This window comes from Adiantum capillus-veneris, chromosome 1 (genome assembly GCF_014529385.1).
Source record: "Adiantum capillus-veneris isolate H3 chromosome 1, ASM1452938v2, whole genome shotgun sequence".
In the NCBI taxonomy this organism is placed as follows: Eukaryota; Viridiplantae; Streptophyta; class Polypodiopsida; order Polypodiales; family Pteridaceae; genus Adiantum; species Adiantum capillus-veneris.
In genome coordinates, this window is record NC_140931.1 from 116,782,619 (window position 1) to 116,793,886 (window position 11,268).

General features: G+C 43.8%; 1 long non-coding RNA gene across 1 annotated transcript; it reads left to right on the forward strand.

The window, feature by feature from the left end:
- Window positions 1–4,823: 4,823 nt before the first annotated feature.
- On the forward strand, window positions 4,824–5,631 carry LOC147465408 (uncharacterized). Its single transcript, XR_015187996.1, has 2 exons — window positions 4,824–5,246; window positions 5,362–5,631. It is a non-coding gene; the product is annotated as an uncharacterized LOC147465408 (long non-coding RNA).
- The last annotated feature ends 5,637 nt before the right edge of the window (window positions 5,632–11,268 follow it).

Sequence of the window (11,268 nt, forward strand, 5' to 3'; positions counted from 1 at the left end):
ACTTGCGCGAAGGCCAGCTTGGTCGCGTCGAATGTTTCGACCCCTCCTCGCTCACGACCCCCGTCTTACCCAGGCACACCTCTCGACACACCTCTTGGCACACCTCGGACACCTTGGGGGGCACACAATCCTAGTGCCTCCAAGCTCTATACTGTACGGGGAGATGGTTCTGTTGACATGGATAGAGTCGGGACTGAGATGCGACAGCGGATTCGCCAGCTCGTGGAGCTGCAGTTTTCGACCAGCATTCTGACGTCTTGGGATCAGCAAGAAAAGGAAAAAGTCACTTACATAGTGGAGACCATCCTGAAAGAGTACCAGCCTACTCTGGGTTCTTCCGTTATTTCGGCACGGTGGATCAAGGGTGTTGCACGGGACACCATCAAACATCGACGAGATGCAGCTCGGAAGGCTTTCAAGACCGGCTCGCCGAAGCCTTCGGGCATCCCACACGAGACGTGGCTGCAGATTAGGGAGGATGAGCGGACAGCGGCCACGCGGTTCAGACAGCAGCGTGAGGCCGCGCAGGTACGACATATGACTAGGGGGACATCTCATCTTGGGAGCGGAGGCTTCGACACCTTTCGCTATGAGTTTGTGAGTTTCTAATCCAATCTTAACTATGGCGTTTTTTAAAACGCGATGAATCATGTATTCTTATTACTTTGATTTTTGTATAAACGCAGAATCTTACGATGCATCGAGCTCCATCACGCAAGGAGGAGTCACATGGATATCGCAGAGGTATCTATGAAGTACTGAATGATCTTGAAGCTTCAGGAGAGCCTGTAGACTGGGAGGCCTTACAGTCTCGCTGATCGCTTGAGGTGAGACGTTAATATGTGTGAGTTGATTTAATTAAGTCAGTATATGTGAAGTAATATCAATACTAATTTTGTGAGTTGTCCTATGTGCAGGTTGCGACGCCTAGTCATTAGTGGACCAGATTTCATCTATATGCTTTGTGAGACACAGACACGCTTCTGTGTCTCTTTTTTGTACAAACAGTTAGTGTTGAGACAGTTATTGTTTTCCTTATGATTATGATTATTGTCATTGTCATTGTATAGACAGTTATTGTTTCTCTTTCTGGTTATGCTTATGGTTATTGTTAATTTTGTTTATGGTTATGGTTATCTGCATTATGGTTTTGATCAAAGTGATTATAGCCGGTTATGGTTTTAAGTTATGGTTATGCTTTTAAGTTATGGTTATGGTTCGTTATGGTTATGCTTTTCAGTTGGTACGGTTGTCTTTCATTGGCCTTAAATCTCATGTGAGATCCTGCATGGATAGCATGTAGGAGGCGTATACATGATATGGTTTTTTTTGAAAAGTTTATGTAAAAACAAAGGGAACTCTGCTGAAATTTCTGCGCGCGAGAGCATGGTTGATATTTTGGTGCTGCTCGCTTTCTTGGACAGAGGGCAAGAAGTCTGGCTGTGGCTGTGTCCGTCTTTTAACTGGGCACAGGCCAGGCTACCTGCCCTCTGTCCAAGAAATTTTTTTTCTGCTATGGTCGTCGCTATATACGTCGCTATGCACATCGCTATACACGTCGCTATCAGCGTCGCTAATAGCGACTGGTTTCACAGCGACGCTCATAGCGATGGGCAGCGTCAATATATGCGTCGATAACACCTTCTTTTGTTGTAGTGATATAAATTAAATTTTAACAGCTTGAGTTGCTCTGTTTACTATTGCAGTTCTTTGATTTTATTGGTGGGCCGCTTCCTTTCATATTCTTATTCTAATAAAATCTCGTTGAGCTTCAACACATCCTTTTTGTAGTTCTCAGCCTTGACAACTTCTTGCTCTAGCTACTACTGTAGGCGAGCAATTTGAGCATGTTGCATGGATGTCTGGGCCTCCATCATTTATTCGATAGAGTATTGACAATAGTGTTCCAGCTAGTTTGAATGATGGCAATAAAACCATCTATGATTGTGTCGACTTCGATTCTCTTAGTCTCATATGTGATAACTGGGACATTGTATGATATGACAATTTTTTTGGAGGTGTCAATAATCAAATCACCCAATATCATGTTCTTTTGTAAAGATTTAAGCCTATCTATAACTTTTTGAACTAAGGTTATGGTAGCCATTGTACCTTGTCTAGTGACAACAATTGCTTGTTATGATATTCTTTCTTGTTCAGATGTTTGATTTACACTCTTTTGTATGGTTGTCTTCAAGGTGGTAGTAACTAGAGAAGTACTAGTTGTTTTTGTAGTGGATTTTTCAGAATTCTTCTAGACTCCTAATGTTCTGACTGGGTCCTTTACTTTGGCACTCAATTGATCCCAAAAGCCTTTTGTCAGTTTTTGTTTCTTAGAAGCCAATTCAGAGATTCCTCCTAGTCTTTTGCCTAGAGTGTGCTTTTTGGTCACTTGTGTGGCTACTTTAGTTTTCTCTTTTGGTGCTTCCAAAGCCAGTGTCTAGCCTTTCTAGGCTTCTACCCTACTCAATCTCAACATAACATTTTTGACATTGATGTTTTCAATAGGTAGCCTAGTAAAACTAATGCTATATATACTAGGCTTTGAATTTTCTTGTTTGTGTTACCACATTGTGGTATAAAATAGTGCTCAGATTAATTAGGGTTTTGCTGTTTATTACTCTGGCTAGTAACATACTGAAGAGCTTTTCAGACACATAGGTCAGATTATTCTTGAAGTTGATTTCCTTACTAAGTGGCAAACTTGTATGTCGCTTTCTTTTTGAGTGTGGATATTGGAATTTCTTGTCCACCCAAATTCCTCTTCTTTGTGGATTTAGGTGTTTCATTAAAAAAACTATTGATGGTGTCAACAGTGTAGGGTAATTGGTCTTTCTAGTTGAATGGTAATTTGAAGATATGGGAATTTGTAATTGCACCATTGATGATCATTGTGGTTGTGTTGGCATCAAATGTTTTGACCATCTATTCTATGACAGCCAAGTCATTTGGGATTTTTGTTGCTTCTAAAATGACTTCAATACCCTAGCTAGTTTTGGTGTAGTTCCCTCTCTCTGTCTTGGAAGATGAACTTGCCTATGGCTTGATATGAGACCGAGACCGACAGTTTTCGTTGTTCTTCTACCAGACTTTGCCTAATCTCTTCTATGACATATTTTTGTTCTTCTAATACAGCTTGCATTTCCTTGGAAGAGTCAGCACCACACTTTCCCATCTCTTAGCTCTACAAAAGGGGCTATGCCAAAAAAGAAAGCTCATTGGATGAGGCTGGCAATGGAAACCAAGCATGCACAAAGGGGTTTATGCGTGCAGTGGATGTAGGAAAAGGTGCTGTAGCAAGAGGTTCTATGTGTGCATGAGGTGAAGAAATGGTTTTAGGGTTGTGTACCCTCTTCATAGTGATTCTAATTCGAGCAATGAATGCTCCACTCTTTGCATGCCTAGAGAAAACAACAACCATTACGATTAAAAACTCATCATGAACCTATCTTCCCATGTCAGCATCGTCCATAACGTGACATGTCTTCAAAATGTAAACATAGCTAATTGCATTGAGAGAGAGAAACCACCCTTTCTTTCCATTCTCAAACAATAATTTACAAATAAAGAGAAACCTTTGTAGTGCATTAGTAGGGGAAGAGAAAACCCCTATTCAAAGCTTGAGAGCTCAAGCACCATATGTTGATCAACGCTTGAAGCCAAAAACCCCACACCAAAATTTGCCTACAAACACCATATTCAAAGGAGTGGCACATTTACCTTCTCATGCCAAAATATATCTATAGAGAGAAGCACCAAAACTATGCAAAGAACGACAAGGGAAAGAGAGCTCATAGAATATGCTTTCGCACGAGTGCGTAGAAACCTGCATATGCCATATTGAGCTAGGAAGCGCACCTTGAATAATGTGCAAAACCCTATTCAAAGGATGACCATGCATCACATCTAATAGGTCTGACGAAAACAAGTTGAGATAGAGACGCTCTGTCATAGTTCAAAGAGAGAGAACTTGGAGCATATGCACTTATACATCTCCATGTGGTCCTTGCCACTGCTCACAAAGCCCTCCCTATACATTTACTTTGCATGAAGATAGAGGCGTTACATTCACTGTCAACCCCTCAAATATGGACCCCGGAAACCCCTCGCTCTGCATGAGATATTAGGTCCGGAGCCCCTAATCTCATGGTTGCACATGCCTTGGGAAAGGACGTCAGATGGGCTTTTGCCTCTAATGCCTGTTTTTTTAAAGGAGCCAAAAAACGATGCTCGTGAGAAGCAATGCCAAGGTTGAGGAGTTGACGTCAAACCCTTTTAACGCTAACATGTTTAAAATGGCTGACAGTAACAGAAAAATATGCGCAGGCCCATCGGATGTTTAAAATGGCTGACAGTAACAGAAAAATATGCCTTCTGCGCGGCCCATCAGATTTTTATATTGGGAGAATGGAGTGGGTGGTGACGCAAAAGGAGTGGGTGGTGACGCAAAAGGAGTGGGTGACGCAGGCAAGATCCAGGTCATTTTTGTGTGCCCTAATTTTAACATCTCCTTCTCATTGGACGCCCGACGCCCCCCACATGCCTTCGTGACCGGGCCCCAACATTCTCTCTCTATATCACACACGCGCACACACACACACACACACACAGTGACACGCTCTCTCTCTCTCTCTCTCTCTCTCTCTCTCGTCCCCGACTCCCCCCCCGCCGGTCTCACGTCCTGCTCTGCTTGGGCAGTTATTCGCAGCCTTCTCCACCATCACCCTCTGCAAGCCAAGTGCAAGTTGGCACTCATTTATAGTCATTAATAACTACTTCTCTCTCTCTCTCTCTCTCTCTCTCAGAGTCTCACTGCTCAGGCCTCTCTCTCTCTCTCTCTCTCTCTCTCTCTCTCTCCACACGATACATCCAGCGCGCGTCCACAGACACCTGCGCATAATGCACGCATTGTCTGTGTGCACATACACAACCATAATACGCGCCAAGCGTTTTGTCCTGGTAGAACCAGAAGTAGAAGGTAGAGTTTCTCTCTCTCTCTCTCTCTCTCTCTCTCTCTCTCTCTCACACACACACACACACATTATCTCATGTACACACACGCACGTGCAATAAATATATGTAGACTCGTAGAGAGATATACCTGCCCCGGTGGAGTCTGGACAATCATCATTTTCATCCCTTAGCATATCAGACCGACGGACCGTCCTTATCGGCGCGTGTGTATTGTGCTGCATACACATGGCACCTCTCTCACCTGGCCGAAGCCTGGATACGCAGCCTTCCTCGTAACAATCTCTCTCTCTCTCTCTCTCTCTCTCTCTCTCTCTCTCTGTGTGTGTGTGTGTGTCTGCTCATATACTTGTCATGTCTGAGCTACCCCATTGCGTGTGTTCTTTGCAGGCGCTTTTGCTGCAATGCTGCTGATTAATGAAGATATAACGCAACAACCAGCTACCGCTAGGCGCATTCAATTGGTCACACTTATTTTCCAAAGTGATCAAAGCACATCGTCGAGGCGCTTCCTCATCATCATGTGCGATCGCGCTCCCTATACCAAGTCCAACTGTACAAAAATCTTACAGATGTATTCTTCCAGATGTGTTCTTTTTTCCTGAAGAATTCTGCTCTTTCATTCATTACGTTTCCTTTTTATTAACAATGTTTCGGACTCATATATATGGCACTATGAAGACGTTGTAGCAAAGGTTCCAATTAGGTCGTCTGTGGTCCAAATCCTGGTCCTGCTCTCTCTTTTTTGTTGGCTTTGTACAAAGTTAGCGCTGTTTTAGAGAGAGAGAGAGAGAGAGAGAGAGATGAGCTTTAGGTCTCAACATATGTTTGGTCTCGTGTAGTCAACTTAAGAACTGAGAATAACGGCTCTCTTCCACTTTTGACTCACAAACAACCTTTGGCTTGTGCTTTCAGCAATAAAAGAAGTCACATGTTTCATGTTCACTTGCATTTCAGGGACAATTCATGGCGTAGACTCCTCGATTTTCTACAAATTCAACTGACTACCTTAAGAGAAATCGCACTTTAAGCTTGTGTAACCTGCTACTATCATTGTAAATGTTTGTCTTAATATACCCTCTTCTAGACTAGTAGGAGATGATGATGAAGAAGAAGAAGCTAGTAGGAGATGATGATGATGAAGAAGAAGCTTTCACTTGTTGGATTTGCATTTATATCCAAGTTCTCAAGCATATAGACTACCTCTTTGTGCTCCCATGAGAGAGAGAGAGAGAGAAAGAGAGAGACTGGTTGCTTGATTTGCACCTTCGGATTGCAAAATGGAAGGGTGAGAGAGAGAAAAACCCAACAATACGTTCTTGCTACATTCATCTCCCCCACTTGTTAAAGTGAACACTTGCCACCTCCCTTCCTTTCCAAATTGAGAGAACTCGCCCCTTCTTTTTTGGACTTACCTTTTACTCACTAGCACACTTCGATACATAATCTATCTTCTTTACAGAAAACAAGTAGGGGCTACTTTGAACATGTGGACTAGCCATACTTGGTAAAGAAGATCTAGGATCAATTTTCTAATTAAGGATGGGCTGATTAATATTAGCCTTTTAATTTTTCCTAGCTTTAATTGAAATCCTAGACTTACCTTTGAATTTACTGGCTTAGCTGCAATACATACCTTTGTGTTGGGGTATAGGCGCCTGTGCCTTGACCAGTCGCCCAGGTCATGGGCGCCCGCCCACTGGTACCCTATACTTATAGTGAGTATACTGTATAGGGGGAGCTGCCACTCTTTGGAGTCTCCCCAACCACATCGTGTCTGTCTCCTTCTCTCTCTCTCCTTCAATTGGTATCAGAGCGTAGGTGCGGAGGGAGCGCGTGTGTGCACAGTCACGACGACAGTGGAGAGCCAGTTTCATTCCCGAAATCACGTCCGCGCGCGCGCACTTTCAAGAGTGAAAACAGGGTTTCGACTTCGGCATCGGTAAATTCAGCTTTCCGAGAGCGTTTCCCTCAGGTGTCTTGTCGTTTTACCCCCCTTTCGAAGCCATTCGAGCCATCAGAAACCTCATTCGAGCTACGGTTGAGGAGCTGCATTTTTCAGCCCTCTTTTGGCAGTTTATGCTACGTTTTTGGGTCGAAACGGAGGTTTTTAGCGAAGCTCACACCCGGACTCGGATACATGTGATCCAGGAGTCTACCTTGGGGTTTTGGCACGCTCCGGACGCGCTCTTTATATCAGAATTTTAAAATTCTGAACGCTGAATTTTCTGCAGCAGCAGTTGTTTATTGTGTGTCGAAGATTCCACACATGGTTTGCTCTCAGATGTGAGAGTGATATTTGCTGCAAGTTTTCTCACAGGTGGGAGGATACGATGTATGCCTTATGTGGTTTGATGCTTAGGGAGACTAATGTGATTGCATTTTGAGCTCGGCAATGTATGCCTCGAGCATGTTTTTTGACAGTCACAGTAGAGCAGATATTTGTGTACTAGATTTGCAGGTGTTTGCAATGATGTATGCAAAGTGTGGAGATTTGGTGCATGCATTTGGAGTACGGTTTGATGCGCTTTGGTTGCTCATGGTTTTGAGCGTGTAGTCAGTTTGGTTACTGGTTTTGTGGACATTTTACTGACAAAACTCTGGCAAAATTTTCCCAGAGTTTTATGCGTATTGTTTATGCGATCTAGGTAGAGATTGCGGGTTGCACTCAGCATTTGCGCGCGGTGTTCTCTGCAGGTGGGAGATTTGTGCGTGTGTATGCATCGATACCGCACAGTGTGGGCTTGGTGATTAGCTCACAGATTGCAGTGTGATACTAGAGCAGGTGAGGCTTGTATTGACATTGCGAGAGCTCTATTTTGGAGTGTGTCTCACAGGTTTTACATTGTGTTTCTGGCCATATTTGTAGACAGTTTCCAGGTGTTGTTGGTGAGGTGGTTTTGCTTTCTAGTTTGCTACATTGTGCTCATGGCAGAGACAGGTGATCGCTCAGATTATGATCTCTCTGAAATGTGCATGTTTGATGGGTCAGACTTTGCAGCATGGAGAGAGTGTATGCTTGATGCATTGACACAGCGAGGGTTGCATCGACCATTGAGTGGTGATGCAGGTAGACCTTCAAACATGTCTGACGATCAGTGGCACGAGCTAGAGGAGATGGCACTATCTATGCTCTCTTTGCACCTTGCGGAATCTGTATATGCTCTTGTTATGTATGAGACTACTTCGAGAGCACTTTGGCGCAGATTACATGATATGTATGATATATCTGAGTCATCACGGACTTGTGTGAGACATGTACATTCACGAGCACGCCGACAGGTGACATGTTGGTATTGTGGTCATTCTGGACACGTTAGACGGCGTTGTTTTCGTCGTATGCGACATCGTAGGAGACATGGCAGTCTCAGAGATGTATGTAGTGATGCCATGGACTCAGTTGCTTTGACAGTTGAGGCACATGTAGTGTCGGAGTATACTAGTGACGGGGATGTCACTTTTACCTCGAGCTATGCACGAGATGCTATACATGTGGATAGTGCACTCCCTTCGCAGTGGTTGCTAGACGCATATGCTATGTTTCATGTCACGCCGCATCGTGCATCGTTTTGTAGCTATTCTAGCGGGATGCTTGGCAGTGTACGTTTGACCGATGAATCGGTGCATGCGATAGTAGGTGCAGGAGATGTGAGACTGTCATTACCGAGTGGTGCATCTTACTTGTTACGACATGTGCGCTATGTACCAGATTTGACAGTGAGTTTGATCTCGATTGGTCAGCTTAGAGATTGTGGATGTCAGATTTCGCTACAAGAGCGAGATTTTGTGATGCATTTGGGTTCGCTAGTGATTGCGAGAGGTGCCAGGAGTGGTACAGGTTACCCATTGCATGTGGATCACGCGAGAGATGGTGTTGTCTCTGTGATCATGCAGCCAGGTAGAGAGCGAGAGAGCAGGCGAGTCTCTTTTGCTCATGGGTTGCAGGGTACTTTGCATGGAGTGCAGAGTAGTGAGCTCGTTGTGCACACAGTTGGGGCATGACTTGAGCAGTCACACAGAGAGGTGATAGAGTCGGACATGCATGCTTTGCTAGTGACTGAGCAAAGTAGAGAGTCAGTTGTGCAAGATACTTCTATGCAGGATAGACAGGTAGAGCGGTCTTGCTCTAGTGAGTCAAGACAGGAGGACGTTGTGCAAGAGTCTATGCATACGGAGTTAGAGCATGAGAGCTCTAGTGAGTCACAGCAGATTGAGTGGTCATGTTTGCAGTGGATGATTGCAGAGGAGACTGAGATGTCAGTGATTATGCAGTCATTCCTTTCCATGCTCGACAGTGAGCATGGGGATATAGTTGTGCAGGATATGTCTTCCAACAGACATCTAGAGCAGCTGGTTTGCTCTGAGGTTGCACGACAGGTTGATGCGTCTTTTGCGGACAGTCAGGAGATGCATGTGGCTGACACGCCTTGTCAGTCAGAGATGCCTATTGCCAGGGATATATATGTTGATGCATGCTCCGTAGAGCTATCAGGGCCCGCTAGCATTGCATCGGCATTCGGTGGTCTCATGTATGAGATGCTGATCTTGAGACCGGATATCGCAGCTGCAGTGGGAGCATTTGCAGTTGGGGTTGTCAGTCGTTTGTTGACTGATGATGGCATAGTGCACGAGGGAGATATGCAGGTATTGCGTACATACTTGTAGTACGTGTGCGGTACGTCTGGTGGTGTATGGACTTACACGGGAGCAGGACAGCCGGATGCACACGATCACAGCCAGCCAGTGGGCATCGGTTGAGAGCGGTTTTCTCTCGCCTTTTGTAGTCTTTAGACTAGGTTCTCTTGCTTAAAGGCACAGTCGCCTTTAAGTGGGAGGTTGTTGGGGTATAGGCGCCTGTGCCTTGCCCGGCCGCCCAGAGTCTAGGCGCCCACTGACTTGTATACCTTATACATAGCATAAGTGTATAGGGGGCTGCTCACTCTTTGGAGTCTCCCCACCCACATCGTGTCTCTCTCCTTCTCTCTCTCTCTCACTCTCCGTCTGTGGTGCTCCGCGATCCCCTTCACTTTGCACAATCCCTTGGAGGCTTATGAAACTGACCGGGGTTAGAGCTTGCCTGCTAAAATTAAGGACCTGTTAAATTAGGACAAACATTGGTAGAAGTTAAATTCATCTTTGGGAATTTGAAATTCCACCTCTGTGCAAAACCTTAGCGCAGGGCTCTCGAGTGTCACGAAACTTATCTCGAAACCTACTAGAGTTAGATCTACTAAATTTAGACTAAGACTTCATACTTAGAGTCTAAGGAGTTTTTTTAATCACTTAAATTATTATGATTACTTTTTAGTTTTAGACTTCTATAATTACTCTAGGTAGTCTCCTTTTTCTTGTACCTTGGATCAATGCTACTTGTGATAGATTTATTCTTGCCCGATGTGTATCCTTGATCAAGACCGCTAAAGGGTAACTATCCCTACTCTTTTATAGACTTATCTCCTTTAGTCCCAAGCCTATGACTGAGCTAGTCTATAAATACTTAAATCAACTTCGCTTGTTCCCTTTTATTTTCCCCATGATTAATCGGCCAAGTTAAGATGGAAAATGAATTGAGCAGTTTAGAAATTAATTTTCCTGACATCACCTGTCCCTTGAAATCATAGTTGTCCTCAACTATGGAGTAGGGAAAATAAAGTCATAGCTAGTCTTGTTACCTTGGGTAGAGGATCCCTTTTTACCCATCAACATTCTTCCATAGTGGTGACTAACTCCACTTGGTACTTGGAAGACTTAGCTATCACAAGCATGTCTTTACGTAGCCTTTACATCTTCTAGAGTAGATTGACAAAGCCTACTTGGTGCTTAAGAGACTAAGCTACTGCAAGCAAGTATTAATTATATGCATACACTTAGATAACTTATGAACAATAAAAAAAAATCTGAGAGTCAAAACAAGACAAAATTCTTTATAGGAGCTGTTTGTTCATATCTTCTTACCTTGAATATGACTCATTGTAAGCATTTACAAGATTTACATTATCCTTTAGTTGGATGTCATTCACCCACAATGTATCTTCAAAAGGATAATTCTTTAATTTGACAAGATATTGTCGAATATTCTTACCACTTAAAACCTTGTCCTCGTGTAAAGTCTAAATCTCTAGAATCTCAATGGGATTTTTTCCTTGAAACAAGTAAGTCTAAGTCGCCTGCATTAAAAATACATGGCATAACAAGTCAGAGTCAGGCAACTGAGACACTGAATGAGCAAGGCATTAGTCCCAAAGCTTCAAGTAATATTTTATGTGGTCTAAGAGTCTTAACTATCATATGTACTAC